The 8,918-nt window shown below is 37.4% G+C and overlaps 1 long non-coding RNA gene across 1 annotated transcript; it reads right to left on the bottom strand.

Annotated features, from left to right (window-relative positions):
• Nucleotides 1-4,906: 4,906 nt before the first annotated feature.
• Nucleotides 4,907-8,918, bottom strand: LOC117471332. Its single transcript, XR_004554786.1, has 3 exons — nt 8,831-8,918; nt 8,022-8,097; nt 4,907-4,975 (listed from the first exon to the last, which is right to left on the bottom strand). It is a non-coding gene; the product is annotated as an uncharacterized LOC117471332 (long non-coding RNA).

Raw genomic sequence — 8,918 nt, 5'->3', positions numbered from 1 at the left:
ATACAACATGAAATGTTTTCAATAGCTGTCTGACCTATTAGACCTTAGTGGTTCTGTTTAAGAATGTGATTTGTATTTAAGTGAATGGAAGAGATTTGAACCGCCGTCTTATGGCACAGAGCAGCTGGGTATATGTTTAAAGAGTTCATTCTCACTGAGAACAAACAGATGTGGGGAGTTTGACTGCATTACCGCTGCGGTCTGACAGATTCAGAACACGTCTCACACAGGACACTCTTTCCAGAGGCTCTGAAGCAGGAGAAAAATACAAATAAATTATACATCGTTCTTTAAAAAGCTTCTCAGGTTCTCTTTTAGAAACATATTTCTTAAGTGCACAGGATCCAGAGGTTCGCTTGGTGGAAGAAATCTACTCAGGAGACTGTTGTCATGGCTACAGCAGATTCTTTTTGCATAAAAACGTTTCCTTTCGGTACTCAACCCTCGTAGTTTTGTTACGCTACCTCGGATAAAGTGGGTCAAACTAGAAGTGGAAACAACACCCACTGAGTGACCAAGCTCAATCACTTCAGTTCTCTTGAGATATTAATGAATTATTAAATCAGTTTTTAGTAAATGTAAATCAGATTTCTAATTAGCTGATAAACAGAAAACAAATGCACAGAAAGAAATAAAGACAGAAACTTAAATTGAGTCTGATTTGCATCATGTTAAGTTTCTTTTTCTAAGTTTTTTCTAAGCAATATAACCTTGATGATTTCTCTTGTTGCTCCTGCATATGTTAACAGCAATCAGAGGAATATAGTACGCTAAGTTTGTCATGTGATAAACATGAGGACACAATTGAGAAAGTCTTCTGGGAGATGGGATGCTACATCACTCTGTGCTCCAAACAACCGAATACAATAATATACAGAACATCAAAATGAATTCAGCAATCCAACGTGTATGTATGTTATGCATGACCAGCTCCATGAAGGGTAAATTAGCGAACATTTTTGAGTAAAAAGCTTAACTCATCGGGGAAATGGCTGCCACAGATTCTACATTTCTCTAAAGCTAATTGACGCTGCATACATGTTCATATTCAATGTCTTGCTTCTGCAACAAACGCAAGAAAATCCTGATTAGACCGGGAGATGTAAGTGCAGTGAAAATGAATAATTTAAACATCTACCAATAATTACGGTTTATCTCAAACTCAGACTGACATAGTTTGTTTTTCCTTTAAAACATACAGTAAGCTTTCTGAATTAAATAAGAATGTTGGTTGAGTCTTGGGAAAAGCTTATGCTATATTCATAGTGGAATCCACTGCATGCATATTAACCTAAGAACAAATTGAAGACACATTTTACTGTCAGTTTAATCTGACCTCAAATATTATATATACCAACTCCAATTATTGTCTCCTGCATTATGATAAAAAGACATGTAATGATGATTGTTAGGGAATAATTTGCTTAGGTATTCAACCTTCGACACAGTTCATCATTTTCTCTTCTCACTGTCTCTTTTCCCATGGCATAGTTCTACGGCCTTGGGTATTGTTGCTATCTCTCTTGGGGGGCAGCTTGGGCGCATTGTTGTTGCCAGTCTATGACAGAGCACAAGCCGCCATGAGGTAGTTTACTGTTCAGGGACGTAGGCTCCCTGGCGCACATTCTTTCCTATGGACGAGAGCTCTAGTTAGATTCAGGGTCCATATTGCTTTAGTCTCGCTGATGAAGAATGTTGATTATTACACTCCGAACTAGTTAAAACCTCGAGCTACAGAAAGAGTTCTTCAGAATTGGTTTGGCAACCGCTGTGTCAACTCGTGACACACCACCTGTCTTGTGAATTCTCCGGCCGTAACTCCAAATAATCCGTCAGTGTTTGCCATCAAAGCTCCAGCTCTCCTCGTGTCTCTCTGAGTCCTGTTTCCAATTGCTTCAGAAGTTTCCCCCGCAATGTTAATTAAAAATAATTACTTAAATAGCACAACTTGATGCTTTAACATTTTAATGTAGTAATTTAAATAAAAAAATATTTTGAGTGAAGAATGTATCCATTTAAAACGTATTAACTAGCATCAAAAACCTGCAATGTTTCACTAAATAAGTTGCAGTTTGACGACTTAAATATTGACACAGTAGAGAGAAGTGAACTGAATAGAGAAACTGCTCTTTTTTAATACTTTTTGTTTTATTATATTTTTACTTTATGAGTCTCTTTTCACACCAAGGACATGAGAAACACATGAAAAGTGCATTATGGACCTTTAAAATCCGTCATAGCCTGTAAGTTTGCGGCACCACACACTTTGCTGTGTCTGCGGCCACCTGGGCAGACACTGACATCAGCCGTCCTGAATGGAAGAGCCTTTAAACTTAGTCTAACTCGGGAGCCTGGGCTAAATCACAATCGCTGTCCCGTCCAGAGCTCAGGGTGTCTGCCCGCTCGAGCTGGGGCCCTGCAACATTTCCATCTGGCCTCTGGGGAGTAGCACATCAATTGCTCTCAGCTAAATGCACTCACATATGAATATTTCAGTACAATTTAATGTTTCAGCTACAGCCCCAGAGGAGCAGAGCATCAATTTGTGAACACAGTTCTCCTGGAGTTAAAAGCCAGGCCGGATAATACAGTATGAAAGGCGCTGTCAATCTAGAGGGGCTTTTTTTCTCTTTACTTCAGAGAGAGAAAAAATGCACCCCCCCTTTGCCTTCCAGCTGAATACAAACAGCTTTCCAAAGTTTTCTCTGGAAAGTAGCCGACTGAGGCAGCAGCTTCGGGGTTTCCAGAGCCACCGGTGGATTTGCCAAGCTCGGTCAGTTTTCCCTGAGCTGTGGCTGTCTGCCATTTGGTCTCCACATGCTCACACACACAGCTGGTAAAGGGAGCGGGTCAGGGAGCGCAGCACCTGCTGTCCTGTTAATAAAATACCCCAAAGTGATGCTGAAACCTCTTGCTTCACACAGAAAAGCTTCCCTCAGGTGTGAGAACATGAGTGCTTTACAAAACAGGCAGATTGTGCACACAACTGGGATAATCAGCTGGTCAGTAAACACAACATTATGGAGCACCTGGCACAAGAAGTAAGGCCGGGACTGTTTTACCCAAAAATGCAGCCTGTGCATTGTGTTCAATTAAGCTACAACTAACGAGTACTTACACATCCATTAATCTGCTATAGATTTCCCAATTAATCAATTAATTGTTTGTTCTACAAAAGGTCGGAAAATAGTGAAAAATAGCCACCCATATCTGGCAAAAATATCTCCTTTAAATAGCTTTTTTCTACAAATAGCAGTCCAAAACGTTATATATTATTTAGTAAATAAAGGAATTATCAAAATAGTTGCAGAAAATATATGAGTCAGTCGACTAATCTGTATTAAAAAACATAAGATTAAAGTTTTAAATGTATTGCCATTGAAAAGAGATTAAGAGTTTTTGGTGCACACATATGTTAAAATGTCAAAATGATAGTGTATGTGTAAAACAAGAGATAGCCTGCAACAATAACATGTATTGCATCAGATTGCGTCAGGTGTTCACGTTATTTTGTCCACTGACTGGAATCCACAAAAATGTTAGCTTCAGACAATTCTGTTAAATTCGAAAGAATCAAAGCTTAATATTTAATGAACTATAATTACATTTCTAATAAATAGGAATTGATACATTTCAAAGCATAGTCTTGAAGTTTGATTATTAAAATGGTTCTCTCTTTGTTTCAATGGACACATTTATGTACAGGCCAACCGTTTCAGAGGCGTCACACTGATGGAGTTGTTGTGACTGGTCCAAACAGAGATGCTTCTTTCCTCATTTAAGTGACACGGTGTTAGAGCTGCTGATAAGCAACGAGGCCGCCGCTCTGTGCTGATGAGAGCAGCTGATAATAAAATACAAGATTTGCATTTGTAAAATAAAACAGGCGGCTGACAGTTACACTGATAAGGTAATAATGGCACAGATTCTTCAGCCTAACAAAGCAGGGCTGCCCTGGGGCACCAATCAAAAATTAATACTAATTATCATGTGAATACTGCATTAACTCTGAAGAATTATGAATTATAAATCTGCAACATGGTTCCCCTCTCAGAACGCCCTCGCTCGCATGAGGATGTGATTTGTTTTTTACTCGCTGAGGCATTTTTGAGGACTATGTCAAACAATAAATAACTGCACACATACCATCACTGCTGGGATAAATAAAAACCATTTATTGTGACATATACTGCCATTATGTATTGAAAGGAATACTTGACCTTTTTGTCTTTAAGGTTATTACAAAATGTTTTGAGAAGATATCCATTTACACATTTTTAATATCTTATAACCTACTGAGTGCTTGTATTAATTGTTGGCTGACTCTGGACATAAGACTGGCTTCAAAGCACTAACAGCTAACTCTCTATTGGTTATGGTAAATCATTCAGAGCTTTAAACCAGCCTTTTACTCCTTTCAAGAGGTTTCGAGGATCAAATGGTGCTGAGAGTCAAAAAAGGGAATTCTTTCAAATATATACCTGTCAAATTACATTTGAGCTTTTTGAGTATTATTATTATCTTTTTATTTATTTAAAGAAAATAGAATATTTACCAAAGTGTGAGTAATCATGACAGTTTTAAGTATCTCGAAATGTTACTAAACATTTAGTAATTCTTTTGAGAATATTAGTTCATATATTCATAGATTTGTTTTTGTTTTATTTAATTGTGATCAAGTATAATGTTACGGCATGCTTTTTCTGACAATCAACAGTATTCAGCTTTATTTTATTCATAAAAACAATCTTTGAATTTAATCTAAAACCAAAAGGGTCCACAATACATTTATATATATATGTACAGAAAAAAGCCCAAACATTCTTGATTTAAAAACCCCACACATCATGATACACACATGACATGTAAAAAGAAATGGACTAAGCAAACAAGAAAAAGAAAATACCTGCAGTCTTCATTTGATCCTCCAGCTCTTACAGCAGCTTACAGTTGTCACCACGCTGCAGGCCTTGTCCTGAATAAACACAAAGACAGAAGGTCAGTAAAGACCAGGCTGGAGGTTTTATTCCCACTGAGACACATTCAATGCTGCATGGCCTTCTGCTGTTGCTGCATCAGGTACAAATAGTGTGTTTTTTAACAGAGATAAGCCACAACCGGCCGATTAATGAACGAATTAGGTTGTGAACTGAACACACAAGATCTTCCTATGATATGATGGACACGATAACATCTAAAAATAAGTATTTGGTTCAAGAACGATGAAAGCCATTATATCTATCATATCCAAAACTGCTTTTATTTTTTATCAAAATTAGGAAACGTAAGCCTTCAAAATTATAAGATGGAACTGGATGTCTAAACACAACTTTATTTCTGATGAGCTCAGATGTGTCACTCCTGGTTTAGAGCCACGGGGAAGCCCCACAGAAGACCAGGGGAAACTGTGGATGAATAAATAAACTAGAAGGGCACTCCGAGAGCTCAGACCTCCGCCAAGGCCCATCTACAGTATGGCCCTATATGTCCTATCTCGCTATGTTAATGAAAGTAATAAATAATTTGTGAATCCGCTCCAAAATGTAATGTTTTCTTCCGTGTTCTATCAAACAGTAGCATGAAATCCGGACCAACATTCATTTGCATTTTCCTGCCGACACACAGACGGACAAACTAATCAAACCAAAAACATATCCTTCTAAGTGGAGATCAAAATATACACTACTGTCATCTGATATCTGATATAACATCTTGACAATGATTGTCAATATAAGAATATGTATTTAAGGATTGGGTTATTTAAATAAAAAAGTCCATCATTTATCTAATGTGGTCATTTTTGTGGTGATCTGACTTTCTTGGTTTCTTTTAAATGTCACATAGCAATTTTCCATTTACTAATATTTATAAAACTAATAAAGCCCCCCCATTCGGCATCAGCACTTCATCCTTTTTTCCTTTAAAATGAAAGACGCTCCAACATATTTAAACAAATTGGCACAACTTCAACTGGATCCAGCCCGGGGAGTTTGAAGGAATTGGCGTAATGAATTACTCATGGATCTGACAATAAAGGCAAAATGCCATCGAACCCTAAAACATTCAAGAGACAACAAGTCACTGTGAAAAGTTCAGTAATGCAGCCCAGGAGAGCCCCCCTGAATTCCAAACAAGAACATTTTGCTCTTGCCAAAGTTTAAGTGGATGATTTCAGTCACACATATATATTTCATGAGGTTAATGGGCCCCATCAAATTGTGATTAGAGATTCTTCAGGGAGGCTTTTATACTGGAGTGACAGCTAGGAGAGCTTGATCAGGCAGTCATTAACAGGTCACAAACAATCACGCTGCATGTGACATTTCCTGTCACTATACATACATACATGAAACACTCGGGAAGTTAACCTGTGACCTGCAGCATTAGCAAAACAATTAGTGCCCATAATGATTTTTGACTACATTCAATCTTTTATTCTTCTGCAATGCACTGTGGGTAATGCCATATACAATACAGCAGGCATAAATAAGTCACAGCATCACGATCAAAACTTTGCCAAAAGGTTTGAATGATTAACTGCACCGCACGTAATGCATGCGTCTACAGAATTAATCAGGCTCTGTGTGCGATATATCATTATTATGAGTTATAATAATATTGGTTTTCAACTTATCCTTGAGGGAAAAGAAGCAAAGACGTAGAGTTTGTTACAAAGAACCTTGAGCAAATAGTTGGATGGTATTCAAGAGGTATCGGTTGTTTTGACTTTTTCCTAGTCCTCTTTTCATTTTCATTGTTTACGCCACTTACTGCGTCGATCACAACAAGAGGCTTACAAGCAGGGTCCTGATAGAGGTGTCTTGGGATTTGACCTCAGTGTTGTCTGAAATAGTAGCCACATCCAGCTTAACAGACACTCAGGGGAGGAGATTGTGTAAATAAAAGGGAACCACAAAATGTTTTAAGCCGATGGATCAAAGCTCTCAGATGTTTAGTGGCAGAGACTATAAAAGGTAAAGTAATGGTTATAATGAGCTCTCTGAGGGAAGGGTGAAAAGGTTATGTAAAGGCATAAGAATATACTCAGCCTGGTTTTTACAACTATCTGCAACAAACGTATTTTATATTCAAACCACCCTTTTTCCAATAATAAAACATAGTGGCTTGAATATGATACTATTCTTTGTCTGAGAAACACCATACCTGAAGGACATCTTAAGTGAGTGATGCAAGTGAGGATGTCACATTGAATTAACCATACACTGCACATTATTTTTAAATAAAATGAAGCCTAGAAATAAAGATCAATATAAGTTGTATTATAATACATACAATTTAATTGAATGCATCCTAATTCAATTGAAATGCCATTAGATGTACGAGCTGACAGTTCTATTGAACAATCAGAACACGGATGAAGTCACTCATTACAAACAATACTACTTTTAGATGCATTACAACATTGAGACATGTTTCAAGTTGCAAAATATAATAAGCATAATTTCATATTTGATTATTTTAGTATGCATGCCCAAACACTTCAACCCATGAATAATAGAGAATCATTCTACTGAGAGTGAGTCTGGATGTACTAAATCAGATCTTAAACAGATTAATTTCTGTAGCTATAACAACTTCCCCAACTTTATATTGGTAGACTTATTAAGTATAGTGAACTTCATAGCAAACAATGTTTTGAACGGTTTACATTTGATTTAATATGTATAACACTAAAAACAAGACCAAACAAACAGATGTTTATGTCCCATATTTTTTAGATGACAGTTTACCGATCTTGTGGTCTTATCATGTATCTCCTTCGGTTCTTGCACTCCTGAATGGTCTCCAAAGTAAAACATGTCTCTGTAAGATATTTTGTATTGTCTTTAGGAAAAAAGTACAGGACAGACAGGAGATAGCAGATGCACAGTTGGCACGTCTCTGTAGATCACCAGTGCCCTTGAAAAGCATTGACCAGTTCGGGCCGAGAGCTGCAGGTATATTTGTATCATTGTATTCCTGCTGTTAGATTTGGTCCTTCACAAATACTGCAGGCCTACCTTCAGAAATTATTCTCGACCTAGCCGACAGCAGTGATGACATTCAGTGTAGAATGGGGCAGTCTGTTGTTGTTCTCTGTCAGGAGGAACACGTTTTAGACATTTAGAAGTATGAAACATAACATTGAGAAAGAATGATAATATCTAACATTGTAATACTGTGATGTTAACTTGTATTGCTTGAGTATTTTGGCATGACGGCCAACATCTTGTAGGTAATTGGTCATGCTTCTTTAATTGCAATTTTAAATGGTTTAATAAACAATCAAGTAGGCTATCAGTAAACCCATCTATGTCAAAGGCCAGAAGCATTTTCTTCAGCATATTTTATGACAGGAATGCTATTGTGCAGAAATACTGCACATAATGACCCTGTGTGGTAACATATGTAAAATAACATGAAGACAGCCTACTGAAGCCAGGCAACAGGGTCTCAAAAGATGTGAGACTGTTACTCCATGGTGGCCATGTCCATAACACAAATAAATATGTAAGGACCTACTGTATTTAATATGTAGGCTATTCTTAACACCAGTGCTTGACTTATGAGAGCTGCAGTGATGTCCTCATTGATTATAATAATATGAAAACCTGAAATCTGTTGGAAAGGTACATTTATAAACACATCAACTAGTTTGCGTCTAAACTCCCCTGTAATAAAGCGTTGAGGGATAAAACCCCACGGTATTTCCTGATTTGAGCATCTTTTGACACTACAATAACAAAGCCACGCTTGGAGATCACGTTTTTCTTGCAGCAAAGTACCCACAGACTCTACCGGGAATCAATTACAAGGATCAACTACTCACCAAAAGTTCCCAAACTCCTCTTCTATCACGGATAATAAAGTATAGCCAACATGATTGAAGGGTCGTCTCGTAAGCAAACTAAAGTTAG

The sequence above is a fragment of the Trematomus bernacchii genome, unplaced genomic scaffold (assembly GCF_902827165.1).
Source record: "Trematomus bernacchii unplaced genomic scaffold, fTreBer1.1, whole genome shotgun sequence".
Classification (NCBI taxonomy): domain Eukaryota; kingdom Metazoa; phylum Chordata; class Actinopteri; order Perciformes; family Nototheniidae; genus Trematomus; species Trematomus bernacchii.
Note: the sequence above shows the minus strand (reverse complement) of the source record. Positions and strands in the feature narration are given on the sequence as shown.